This window comes from Oratosquilla oratoria, chromosome 42, assembly GCF_046742065.1.
Source record: "Oratosquilla oratoria isolate Oo_2021 chromosome 42, ASM4674206v1, whole genome shotgun sequence".
NCBI classification, from domain to species: Eukaryota; Metazoa; Arthropoda; class Malacostraca; order Stomatopoda; family Squillidae; genus Oratosquilla; species Oratosquilla oratoria.
Window position 1 is genome coordinate 17,586,150 of NC_134818.1, and position 13,424 is coordinate 17,599,573.

The 13,424-nt window shown below is 38.9% G+C and overlaps 1 protein-coding gene across 1 annotated transcript in view; it reads left to right on the forward strand.

Annotated features, from left to right (window-relative positions):
- The first annotated feature begins 10,075 nt into the window (after positions 1–10,075).
- LOC143021735 (uncharacterized) overlaps positions 10,076–13,424 on the forward strand; it is a 679,768-nt gene continuing 676,419 nt past the window's right edge. Inside the window, exon 1 of the mRNA XM_076179421.1 lies at positions 10,076–10,309. The gene's annotated coding sequence lies outside the window, so the exon portion shown is untranslated. The remainder of the gene's footprint in view (positions 10,310–13,424) is intronic.

Here is a 13,424-nt window from a genome sequence, read left to right on the forward strand (position 1 = left end):
TAATGGCGTCACTTTTGTTCAGTTTTACGCTAGTCAATCTTATTCAACTTCTGAGTCTTGACAGGTCAAAAGTTGAGAGCTTATCACAAAAGAAATTACAAAGTACCTGAATTTTTCTAAACTTTCTGAATGTTGTACTGACGATTTTTTTATCTGTTGACTTGTCGTTTCACACGTCACTATACATATTTACAGAACCAGGTAAAAATATGACCTCGACATATATTTCTCTCTCTTTTCTCTCATCCCAAACGTAATCTAAAACTCGTTGGAGCTGTTGTAATACAAATGAACTTACTCTGTGTTACACAGGTTTTCTTCCTGAAGTCAACTTTTCACATTTTACAAGTTAAAGGCTCCGTCACACTACGCGTCAAATCGTGGGGAACTGACCCCGGCGGTCCCTGCAACACACTCGAATTGAGGCGAGCGGGACACTTGTTGACTCGCGCCACTGTCCTCCCAGCAACGGTGGGAGGCGCAACAGAAAACCCACCAAACCGCCTCGCTCATCATGTCACAGAAGCCGTGGCACTATAGGCGTCGTGAGGATGTTATTCAACTGATAGAACTGCACAAGGATAACGTGTGTCTGTGGCAGATGAAACATCACCTGTACAAAGACAGAAATCCCAGGGATGAACCGAGTAGCATGCATCAATCACCCATGGCAATGAATCACAGTTTATATATATATATGTGTGTGTGTGTGTGTGTGTGTGTGTGTGTGTGTGTGTGTGTGTGTGTGTGTGTGTGTGTGTGTGTGTGTATGTGTTTATCAATGTTTCTGCCATCACTCAATTTGATTCAGCAGAATGCTGCTCCGGATGACATATGTGACGACATGTCGTCTTCTCCGGATCGGAAGTCACAAAAATCTTGTTGTTTCAAGATTACATTTCGCCTCCGAGGACATTAAGAAAAAATGAATAGATGAACAAATAAGTAGAGAAATAAAAACATAAATGAATAGAAACAAGTAGATAAATAAATGAATAAACAAATAAATACATTAATAAATAAATTAATAGATACAGGAATAAAAGTGTGGAGTGCATATTTGCACGGACAAAAGCGTACATGAAGAAGCGCTCAACTCTAATCTACGCTATTTTATAGATAATCGTTCATGCAATTAGTTCTATAGATTTGAGCAAAATTCTTCACTGGTGAACATCAAATACGCAGGAGTTGTATTTCATTGCTGAAACCTAATCAGTATGGACGAGATTACGTGACCGGCTTTAGGCTCCCTTCATACCTAATCATTACCATACACCCCACAACCAGGGTGACTAAATATCTCAAGCGGAAATATACTAGACAGCAGCTGAAATTATGCTAGATTGGCGAAAATGATGTTAAATATTTTGTTCCATTTAATACGTTCGGCTTCTGATATTATTCTATGAAGAAATGTGTTAAATTTGGAATAGTTATGGTAAATCTGGTCACTCTCCCATTAACTCCACATTCACATATCACCACAGTAACAACCAGTCCAACAGGATTTTGTGCCCGTGGTGTGGTGCGACGGCTGTATCGTTACCCATAGGATAGATCGAAGATCCTGCAGGGGGACATATGGCTAAACTTGTAAGGGGTCATTAGAATTATGGTCCTTCAATACTGATGTGTTATAAGATGTTTTCGTCTTTGGGTTAATCATTTGTTTGTGATCATTTATTTGGCCTTTAGGGGAAGTGAGGATATTTTTCTTAGTTGAATGAAATTGTGTGTATATGTACAACGGTAAGACGATAACATGACCAAAAAGGTCAACTCATCATCATCATCAAGCATACCTACCGCCACAATCACAATCACTCTTTCCATCCCCATCACTATAACTGTGCCGGTCACAGTCTCCACCAAGTGCTGTTCTTATTCCCATTACCATCGTTCTCATACCAATCATCATACTACCTCCATCCTCACATCCTTCCTAACTTAGCCCTTGTTCGAATCTGTCAACAACCTTAATGACCTTCACAACAGGGACATCTCCCTTGTTTCTCTAAATCGTTTGATGTACAATCAGTCGAGACGGCCTGTCAGCCTGATCTAACATGTCCTCGCCTGTAAGTAATTAAGTATCAAGATCAAATCAACTTAGCTCCTTTAGTGCCAAGGGGACGTCATGGAGACGAGTAAGATATTCTGCCACGAGTTAAGAGTGAAAAACAAACTGCCATCGTACCGGAAACTGAAGGAGGTAATCGAGGCTAGGATCTCCTTGCTAACAAGGAACAGAACACGCGCGCGCACACACACACACACACACACACTTATAATGCACACACACACACACACACACACACACACACACACACACACACTTATGATGCAATCACTGTTGTTGATTTATTTGTTTCAATGATATAAGGATTCAGTTATTCATTTATTATTTATATATCTACTATCATCTATTACTACACACACACACACAAACACATTTGTGTGTGTATTTTCAGCCTTCGGCTGCCACGGTTTTAATAGACCGATTATTATTATTATCATTATTATTATTATTATATTATATTATTATTATTATCATTATTACACACACACACACACACGCATATACACACACACACACGCAAACACACACGCAAACACATACGCAAACACACACACGTACGTGGTCGCTTACAAGCATGCACACCTATTTTTTTTTTTTTTTTCTTCTTCTGAAATGCTGGGGAATCAAGATTTGAAAGAAAATCGACAACAGAAAATCCATAAACTTAATAATATCAAGAATAGCAAATGTTGGGTAAGTTGCAGGGGGAGCAGATTGAACCGAGAGTAGGAAGAAACAACCTCCCCAATCGCGTAGTCATTGGATTAAACAAACGCCCTGCAGAGTTCACTGCATGCAGAACAGACGAAATTCCCATTATTTGGTTGGATAAACACTCAAGCATATCATATAATACCTGCCAATCAGCTGTTAATCTAACAAATTATTGAATCATTATTTAAATGGTTCTCTTAATCTGTTTATATCGTTACTTATAATGCAATCACTGTTGTTGATTTATTTCTTTACTTTGTTTCAATTATGTGAGGATTCAGTTATTCATTTATTATCTATATATCTACTATCATCTATTACTACAAAGGAAAATATTGGATATAAATAAATCACTCAGTTAATATGAAATTTTTATTGCCTTTAGTTTATTTGTACGTTTAGCATCTGTAGATAATAGTTGTGTTGTACACAGAAAATGTATTATAAGTATACATGATCAAAATGTTGTAATATCTACAATATGCTTAGTTCATTTGCATATTTAATAATTCATCCATCATATATCTATTAAACCATCAGTTGTACGACCATTTATTATCTTGCATTCGACCTATTCATTTCTATTTCGTTTATTTGGTTGTATGTCTACTTAAAATCCTGAATTAGATTTCGTTCTGCACTGAAAAGGACGCCTGTTGGCATGCTCTGCACCAGTATATTCGACTGTAATCCAAACGACCCAAACATCCTTCACGTGGCTGTAATGAGAATCAAGGAGGAAAGGGGGGGTGCTGGGTAGGGTCTGCGGTCTTGCATTCCCAACTTGTGTCTCCACATCACCTCCCGCCCTTCATCTCCTCCGTGGACGTTGACGTCCGCCTGTGCTACAGAAATTATCTTTGTTAACCTAAGTAATGTAAAGAACCTCGATAAATAAATTGCCGTTGATGGTTAAGATCAATTAGAAATCTCCGTCATTTTTCTGGTGTCTTTTTAAACTTTGTTTAGATCGCTTGCAGCTTTTGAAGACCTGCGATTTTTTGTTTTGGGTGCCATCGGGCGATCTTATCTAATTGAAGGGAACTCCTGGAACTCGTGTGTGTGCGTGCGTGTGTGTGTGTGCATGTGTGTGTGTGTGTGTGTGTGTGTGTGTGTGTGTGTGTGTGTGTGTGTGTGTGTGTGTGTGTGTGTGTGTGTGTATTTATATGCGTGTGTGTACGTATTTATATGCGTGTGTGTATGTATTTATATGCGTGTGTGTATGTATTTATATGCGTGTGTGTATGTGTGTGTATGTATTTATATGTGTGTATGTATTTATATGCGTGTATGCATTTATATGCGTGTGTGTATGTATGCATGTGTGTGTGTGTGTGTGTGTGTGTGTGTGTGTGTGTGTGTGTGTGTGTGTGTGTGTGTGTGTGTGTGTGTGTGTGTGTGTGTGTGTGTGTGTGTGTGTGTGTGTGTGTGTGTGCGTGTGTGTGTGCGTGTGTGTGTGCGTGTGTGTGCGTGTGCGTATGCGCGTGTATGTGTATATATCATTGCGTATATTTGTGTATGCGTGCGTGTATGCGTGCGCGCGCTCTTTGTATGTATCCATATATTTGTAAACTACATGCTTGCATTCCTAGGTCATATTACAGTGTGGAACAGAATAATGTATTCATTATAAATGACGAGTTAATTTATAACTTCATGAACATATTCTGCAGCGATGTACGGATCCAACTGAAGTTACAAATAAACATTGCATTGGAACGTTTTCTTTTTTTATTTCTCTATTTACGTATTTATTTGAATTATTTCTTTATTTACCTGTGTATTAATTTATGTATTTATCTAACTTATTCATTTTATCTTTAATCTTACCCCTATTTATTTATTCATTTCTCTATTCATTCATCTACCTATTCATTTATTTACTCATTTACGTATATCTATCTATTCATCTAATTGTAAATCTCTGCGAGAGGACGTCGCGGTCCATATCTACTCAAATTAATGATACACAATTTTACGAGATACATGATCACCTCATCGTCATAGCTTGACATAAATCCCAATCCTTGAACAGGGGTCAGTGTATACGCACATGTACAGAATATTCTCTTTCAAGCTCGTTTACTGAGCAATTTGTGGAAAATTAATGCCGGTCCTTTCCCACTGCGTGACTTCAATTAGAGCTTAACGATCAGTGAAGTTGGTAAACGTGATTAAGTATTTAAAGATGATGATGTTAACAGCTTAACCTTCGTCGGGGGGCGATGAGGGAATTTAACTTGGGCACAACTAGGTCGCGCCTTTATTTTGCGCCTCTACACTAACGAAAAGGCTTATTTCCTATCATGATAACGTGGTTGTGGCTGTGGTGGTGGTTGTGTTGGTCATTGTGGTTATGGCTGTGGTTATGGTGGTGGTTGTGGCTGTGGTTTGGTGGTGGTTGTGCCTGTGGTGGTGGTTGTGGTAAAAGGTTGTGGCTGTGGTTGTAGCTGTGGTGGCGATTATGGTGGTAGTGGTTTTGGCTGTGGCTACGACTGTGGTGTTGGCTGTGGCTGTGGTTGTAGCTGTGGTAGTGATTATGGTGGTTGTGGCTGTGGTTGTAGCTGTGGTGGTGATTATGGTGGTGGTGGTTGTGGTTGTGGCTGTGAATGTGGTTGTGGTTGTGGCTGTGGTTGTGGCTGTGGTTGTAGCTGTGGTGGTGATTATGGTGGCCATGGCTGTGGTGGTGATTATGGTGGCCATGGCTGTGGTGGTGATTATGGTGGCCATGGCTGTGGTGGTGATTATGGTGGCCATGGCTGTGGTGGTGATTATGGTGGTGTTTGTGGCTGTGGTTGTGGCTGTGGCTGTGGTGGTGATTATGGTGGTGTTTGTGGCTGTGGTTGTGGCTGTGGCTGTAGTGGTGGTTGTGGCTGTGGTTGTAGCTGTGGTGGTAGTTATGGTGGTGTTTGTGGCTGTGGTTGTGGCTGTGGCTGTGGTGGTGGTTGTGGCTGTGGTTGTAGCTGTGGTGGTAGTTATGGTAGTTGTAGCTGTGGTGGTAGTTATGGTAGTTGTGGCTGTGGTGGTGATTATGGTAGTTGTAATTATGGTGGTAGTTATGGTGGTTGTAGTTATGGTGGTTGTAGCTGTGGTGGTAGTTATGGTGGTTGTAGCTGTGGTGGTAGTTATGGTGGTTGTAGCTGTGGTGGTAGTTATGGTAGTTGTGGCTGTGGTGGTGATTATGGTGGTGTTTGTGGCTGTGGCTGTCACTCTGGTGGTTGTTGTGGCTGTGGTTGTGGCTGTGGTTGTATCTGTGGTGGTGATTATGGTGGTTGTGGCTGTGGTGGTGATTATGATGGTGGTTGTGGCTGTGGTTGTATCTGTGGTGGTGATTATGGTGGTTGTGGCTGTGGTGGTGATTATGATGGTGGTTGTGACTGTGGTGGTGGTTGTGGTAGTGGTTTTAGTTTTGTTGATGGCGGTTTTGGTTGTGGTGGTGGTTTTGGTTGTGATGGTGGTTTTGGTTGTGATGGTGGTTTTGGTTGTGGTGGTGGTTTTGGTTGTGGTGGTGGTTTTGGTTGTGGTGGTTGTAGCTGTGGTTGTGGTGGTTGTGGTTTTGGTGGTTGTAGTTTTGGTGGTTGTGGTGGTAGTTTTGATTATGGTGGTTTTGATTGTGGTGGTTGTTATGGTGGTTTGTGGTGGTGTATGTGGTGGTTGTTGTAGTAGTGGCCCTTGTCGTCGTCATTTGCATTATCATTACTCTTACTTTCACTAATATAGCATATCATAATATATCATTATCACTAACCATTATCATCTATTACTATTATTATAATCAATATATATATTGTATTCTTTCGATATGGGAGTGTTGTGTTATCCTTACTAAAGGTTAAAATACTGTTTAAGGAACAATAAAAACATATTGGCAATATTGGACTACTTTCATCACTAATGACAATATCAAGTCGATACCAATCATCCTAAAAATATGTCCGAGGAATCCTAAGTTGATATTGAAAGACGGGAGCAATCAAGTCTGTCGGTAGTAGAAATATTGGTCTTATTGTCAATATACATTGACCATCTTTATTGGAGTAATTTTCGACCCTTGAATACAAAGGAGACTTCCAAGCTGAATAGAATCACCTTCCGTTAGATAGAGCCCAGTCCTGTAAGTGTGACAACTCCTTCGCGTTCGTATCTTTAGGATAAAACGAGACAATTTAAATATTTACTGGGTATATTCTTCATGCCTCCCACGTCTCCATATTCCCCATGTCTCCAACGCCTCTGTCTCCGTCTCCAATGTCTATGTCTCTGACTCCAACAACTTCAACGTCTCCAGCGTCTCCATGTCTCTAAATCCAACGTCTCCATGTCTCTGACTCCACGTCTCCATGTCTCTAACTCCAACGTCTTCATGTCTCTGACTGCAACGTCTCAATTCTTTATTTCTTGACTTTCTCATTTGTTCATTTTCTCGTTTCTTCAATTTTTTGTTTAACTATTTTGACATTCCCTCATTTTCTTGGCTTCAATTACCAAAAGAACAACTTTACGTAGAGCTCAACATGTACGTTAGAGCAACGTCATATTCGTATGTTTACCATAGTCTCTCTCTCTCTCTCTCTCTCTCTCTCTCTCTAGGAAGTTGTCTTTAATCTAAACTACTTTCTGGAGTCATCATGTGTAATAACCTAGAAAGGCAAATGCATTTGTTACATGAAGAAAGTTTGATTTAATTCATCACAAGGTTAATTTAACAAAGTTGGGATTAAGATGTCAGAGTATTATGTATATTTTAGAAATTGCGAGTTGTATTAAATATAATATTTCATATAGGACTGAATTCCTTATATTAATCCTTTTAAACCTTTAAAAACTGAGATGAATGAAGTGGTAATGTGTTTAATAAGATTAAGTCAGTACACAATTATTGTCTACGTATTTTATATGATTGAAGTTATGGTGTAGTCAATATGAAAACAATATCTTTTTTAATTGAAGGTGAACAGTTTCCGCAGCTGGTGGATATATGATTTCTACTCTCGCTGCCATATTAAAAGTAAAAATATATACAAATCAAATCAACACAAACAAATAAACCATAGAAAGTAAATTAATATAATAAAAATAAACAATATTGATGATGATGATGATAATGATAATGATAACGATAATGATAATAACAATAATAATAATGGCAGACCCATTTCTGAACTACTTCAAAATTCGAGTCCATTTACACCAACCTACAAATAACTTCTCAACAACGTGTCTGTCCACCTTGGGTCTTTATCATATTGGGTGCAAGAGTGCCAAGTTCCTTTACCATTGTCTGTGTCACTGTACCACGCGGCTTTATTATTTGTGGTGAAAGTGTACTTCGCGTCTTGCTTATTCGCGGTATCACCGCATCGCGTCTTTGTTATTAGTGGTGCTGGCGTGCCGCCTGTCTTCATTATTCGCGGTGCCTCTGCATATCCCATTTATATGTGGTCTCAATACGCGGTATAGCCTCGTAATTCACGAGGCTAGTGCCTTTATAATTCGCGGTGTCATTATACTTCTTGTCTTTAACATGTTATGTGTCACTAAATCTTACGTTTTCTATTTTGCAAGGTTAGTCTACAACATGTCTTTTATTCGCGAGGTCAGTGTATGGGGTACCCTTTTATGTACTTTATAGATAAGGTTTTAATTACCGGGAGATGCTATTATTCATCCGATGAATGGCTACCGAATCGAAGTGATAAATACTTAGTGGAACATTTTTCAACTCGTGGCAAGTGGTAATTGATCTTAATCGTCTGTTGGCTCGCTATCACGTTGATGGAATTAATCAAAGTAATAAAGTGATACAAATTGTGTTTCGTGATCGTTTTTATTCAGATTTTTCTTTTGCACGTGTAACACCCCACACACACAAACGCACACACAATTCTAAAAGTGTCCTAGTTCCCTCATTTCTTTTATTATACTGGTAGCAAACAGGTACGTGGAGAGCTACAACAGTAAATGCTCAGCTACTAATAAAACTGTCTTCATTAGGGATCGAACAGCATGCAAAAACAAATGGGTGAATGATTATAGGAAAAGACATGGCTTCAGACAAAAATAATCATTTACTGATCACAGCAATATACTGTAGTTATCCTAAAATCACATTAATTCTTTTATAGATGTTGTCCTGGATAATGACATCTATCTATTCCTTATTTGTTTTATTTGTTATTTGTTTCTTTATTTGTCTATATATTTGTCTATTCATTTTGTTTTGTTTATTCATTTGTTTATCTAACAGTAGAGGATAAATCTAGGAATGAACAGGATGTAAACTATTTTAGATTTAGTCTTGCCCAATGACGTACGGTCTCAGGCGAAACAAGCAACGCCCAATTACTTCTCTGACCAATCACGATTGTCTTTAAATAACGTGTATCGGGTGAGGGGGCGGAGTCAGTGCCGGTTGCAAGGTCGTGATTGGCCGGGAAGTAAAGGTGTGGCTTCGTTAGATGAAGCGATAAAAGTTAGTTAATCTATTCATGTACAGTGTTCTCATTTATTGTTAATTTTAATTATTTTATTTTTAATTTTCATTTGTTTTTATTATCTTTTATTTTAAACGAGATTATGACATGTTAACAAATGGAAAATAATGTACACAATTAGCAACGATTGAAAACAGCCTTGTTGCTGTGCCTATGTACATGTCCACCAAATTTTGCTTGAGTAGTTTCGTATCTCGTATCAATCAACATTTGTGTATCTGCCAGGCTATTCCATTCGTTACTGTAGCATCCCTTCATCAGTGGAAGGGGTAGAAATATAACAATAACCAAATCCCTGCAAAATCCATTCTGACAAGAACATTTCTCAGGCCCCACGAGGATCACAGACACCGTCGGAGAGATGCTCTTAAAGCAATTCTTTTCGTTGCAGAAACAATTTTTTACGTAAATGAAACAAATTATTTTACTCTTATCATTATGCAACAAAAATTTGACCTAGTATCTTCTATGAAATGGGCGGGCCGCGTGTCCTCTTCTATTCCATCCCCCTCCCCCGTGCCAGCCACTTTCTTCATACCACCCACTTCCCTCTCCCTCCAATGCTCGGCCGGGGTTGGGTGCAAGGCTGAAGAAACATAATAGATATAGCGTCTTTTCCACAGCCGATGACAACAAAGAGACCCCCATAAATCAAGCCACAAACACCGTCGCTGGGAGCGTCTGGCAACTATCCTACCCGCAGCAGCAGCAACAGCAGCAGGCACATGGAGTTGGCATGGTAGGAGTGCGAGATCCTTCGTAGTGTGCTCTAAGCAGTGGTAGAGTGTGGACGGGGGCGCGCTGGCCGGGACGCAAACTCACGCAGACACACACATACACATACACACACACGCACAGACACACGTACACTGAACTGCTTGGCGCCAACCCTTGCTTGTCCCTGTCGGCCCGAAACTCGTCGTCGAGGCTGGCAGCGGCGGCGGAGGCGCCTGTGACATGACAAGGCGCGTAATCGAGCCTCAGGAGACCACCGATACGATAATCGTGTTCTGGAGATGTAAGAAAGTGGTTTTCGATTTTCCTCGTGCCCCGGCCGCGGCGGGTAGAAAACTTTGCCGTTGCGATACGGGTGGAGTTGGGTCGTTAAAAATGTTTATTGGTTATGTCCTGGTTGTCAGCTGGAGTGGGGGTGGGGGTGGAGGGTTAGGTGGGTGTCCTAGGTCGTCGTTGAGGGACGGTCGTCGTCCCACTAGTCGCCGTTGTCACGGACGAGACCTGTTGAGTAATCTTTAGTTCGCGCGCCTGTGTGCTTCTTGCATACAATGCGCGCGCGTTAACTTGTCGCACGAGGCACGTGCCGCGAGTAGAGACACCAACCAACCAACCAACGTGAACTGACAACGTGTGGGCAACCCATGCGCGTGTACACCACGTGCACGTGGTGACAGACAACGTACTCTGCCCTGGTTGAAGATATCTTTCTCGTACAACGGAACGTACGCGCAGAGGTGTACACAACTAGCGCGTGCATGTATATTTATAGCAACGCTTTTTGCAACCCGTTTTTCTGCCTCACAAATCACCTTGACCGCACGTGAACGCCACGCTTGCACACCCTGGGCATACACAACACGTACACACATAATTAATCTCTCCTGTTCCTCGGCCGGGGGGTCCTTAGCCTTTCTATCTACCGCCAAGTTCTTCTCTTCTTCGGTGATGATCCCTTTGGTCGTGGAGAGATTAGAACTGAGGTATATTGGTCCGCGGGGTGAGGGGAACGTCCGCAAATACCCAAAGTTCGATTCCCAACAACCTCACTTCTGTTGCAACCATTTGCATAAAAAGTCTATAACATAACATAACCCCGCGAGTCATGTTTCGACGCGATTAAATATATGTAACAAAAATTATTTTCATACAACAAAAAAATTAGAAACAAAATAAGTGGAAATTATGCATGCAAATTTACATTGACGTCTCCTAAACATAGTAGGCTATAAAAAAAATACCCAAAACAGTTTATCTCACTTCAAATACGAGTCGGTTAATGCTAACACGATTCTTTACACACTAACCGCAAATTCCTACCGAAATAATATAAAAATATATATAAAGCAATTAAATATATAAGTTGTATAAAAGGTATTGAAAACATAATTTCCATATCAATGTATACATGACTTATCTCTACATACGATGTATTCATACTATATATATATAAATATATATATATATATTATATATATATATATATTATATATATCATATAACATATACATGCATATATATACAAACACATACACACACACACATATATATGTGTATATATAAATATATATATACATATATATATACACATATGTACACCTATATATATGCATATATATTCATATATATCTACATATATACCTATATATTTATATATACCTACATATAAACCTATATATCTAAATACACACATATATATACCTATACATTCATATATACCTATATATATATATACCTATACATTCATATATACCTATATACCAATACATATATATATATATATATATATATATATATATATATATATACATATACTGTATATTACTCGTGAATCCATGATAATCTTCATATTTCAGTACGCTTCTCTTTTGCTACATCTGACCTTAGTATCTTCTAATAACTTTTTAACTACCAGTTCTAGGCAAAATAGTTCAAAAGAACAGAATCAATGTTTTTATATTACCCAAGCGCACGCACGCACACACACACACACACACACACACACATATATATATATATATACACATATATATATTATATATACATATATATATATATATATGCACATATGTATATATATATACATACATATATATATATACATATATATATACATATATGAATGGTAAGAATGGAAAGACACGAATGAGAACAAGAGAATTTACTCCTGACCGGTTTCGCCTTTGAGGCTTCTTCAGAGGTAATATTTACAGAGAATGAATGCATAGGTATTTCTAGGGCAGTTGCTGTGGTTTATGAGGGACGCGGGGTGGGATTCCGTGTGTTGCTAGGCTAGGTGGTCATGTGGGGTCAGGTGTGAGGCGGGTGGATGTATTTGTTTGTTTGTTATGTGTGGACATTTGTCTCATGGCGTATTTGGCGGCATGTTTTGCAATCTTAATATCTCCTGTTCTGTTGTTGATGAAATAGTTGGTATTTATGTATATTGCTTCTAGAGTCTTTCTTTGTGGTTTGTTTAGATTTTCATGTAAAATGTTTGCCTGGTTCCATTGAGGTAAATGTTTATCCTCAAAGGAACCAAGCAAACATTTTACATGAAAATATATATAAACATATATATATATATATGTATATATATATGAATATATTATACACACACACACACACACACACACACACATATTATATATATATATATATGCGTAGTGGCAAATGATCTTGCGGAGTGGCAAATGATCACTCAAACCAATTAGATATTCAAGAAGATTTAGATCAATTACAGCAATGGTCTGAAAAGTGGCTAATGAAATTTAACACAAGTAAATGCAAGGTAATGCACATAGGTAAAAATAACAGTAAGTACGATTACAAGTTATTTGGAAATTCGTTAACAAAAGTGGATAGTGAAAAAGATCTCGGCGTAATTATCAGTAACGACCTCAAATCATCCAAGCAGTGTATTTCAGCCTCTGAGAAAGCAAATAAGATTCTGGGACTGATTGCGCGATCTTTTGATTTCAAGAGTCCATCACTCATTAACAAGCTATATAAATCGTTAGTTCGTCCACATTTGGAATATGCTGTTTCCGTATGGTCACCGAATCTCATTAAAGACACTGACAGACTGGAAAAAGTACAACGGCGAGCCACAAAACTGATTCCAAATATCAAAAATAAATCATACGAAAATCGACTAAAGCACATGAATCTGTTTTCCCTAAAAAAAAGCGTAGACTCAGAGGTGACTTGATACAGGTCTTTAAGATTTTAAAGGGAATTGACATCAAAAGTGACAAAATTTTCACATTGAATGAGAATCAGACAAGAAACAATGGTCTCAAACTGTCCGGAAATAGATTCAATTTGGAAGTAGGTAGAAACAACTTTGCCAACCGTGTAGTTAATGAATGGAATAAACTTCCTGCACAGGTAGTGCAATG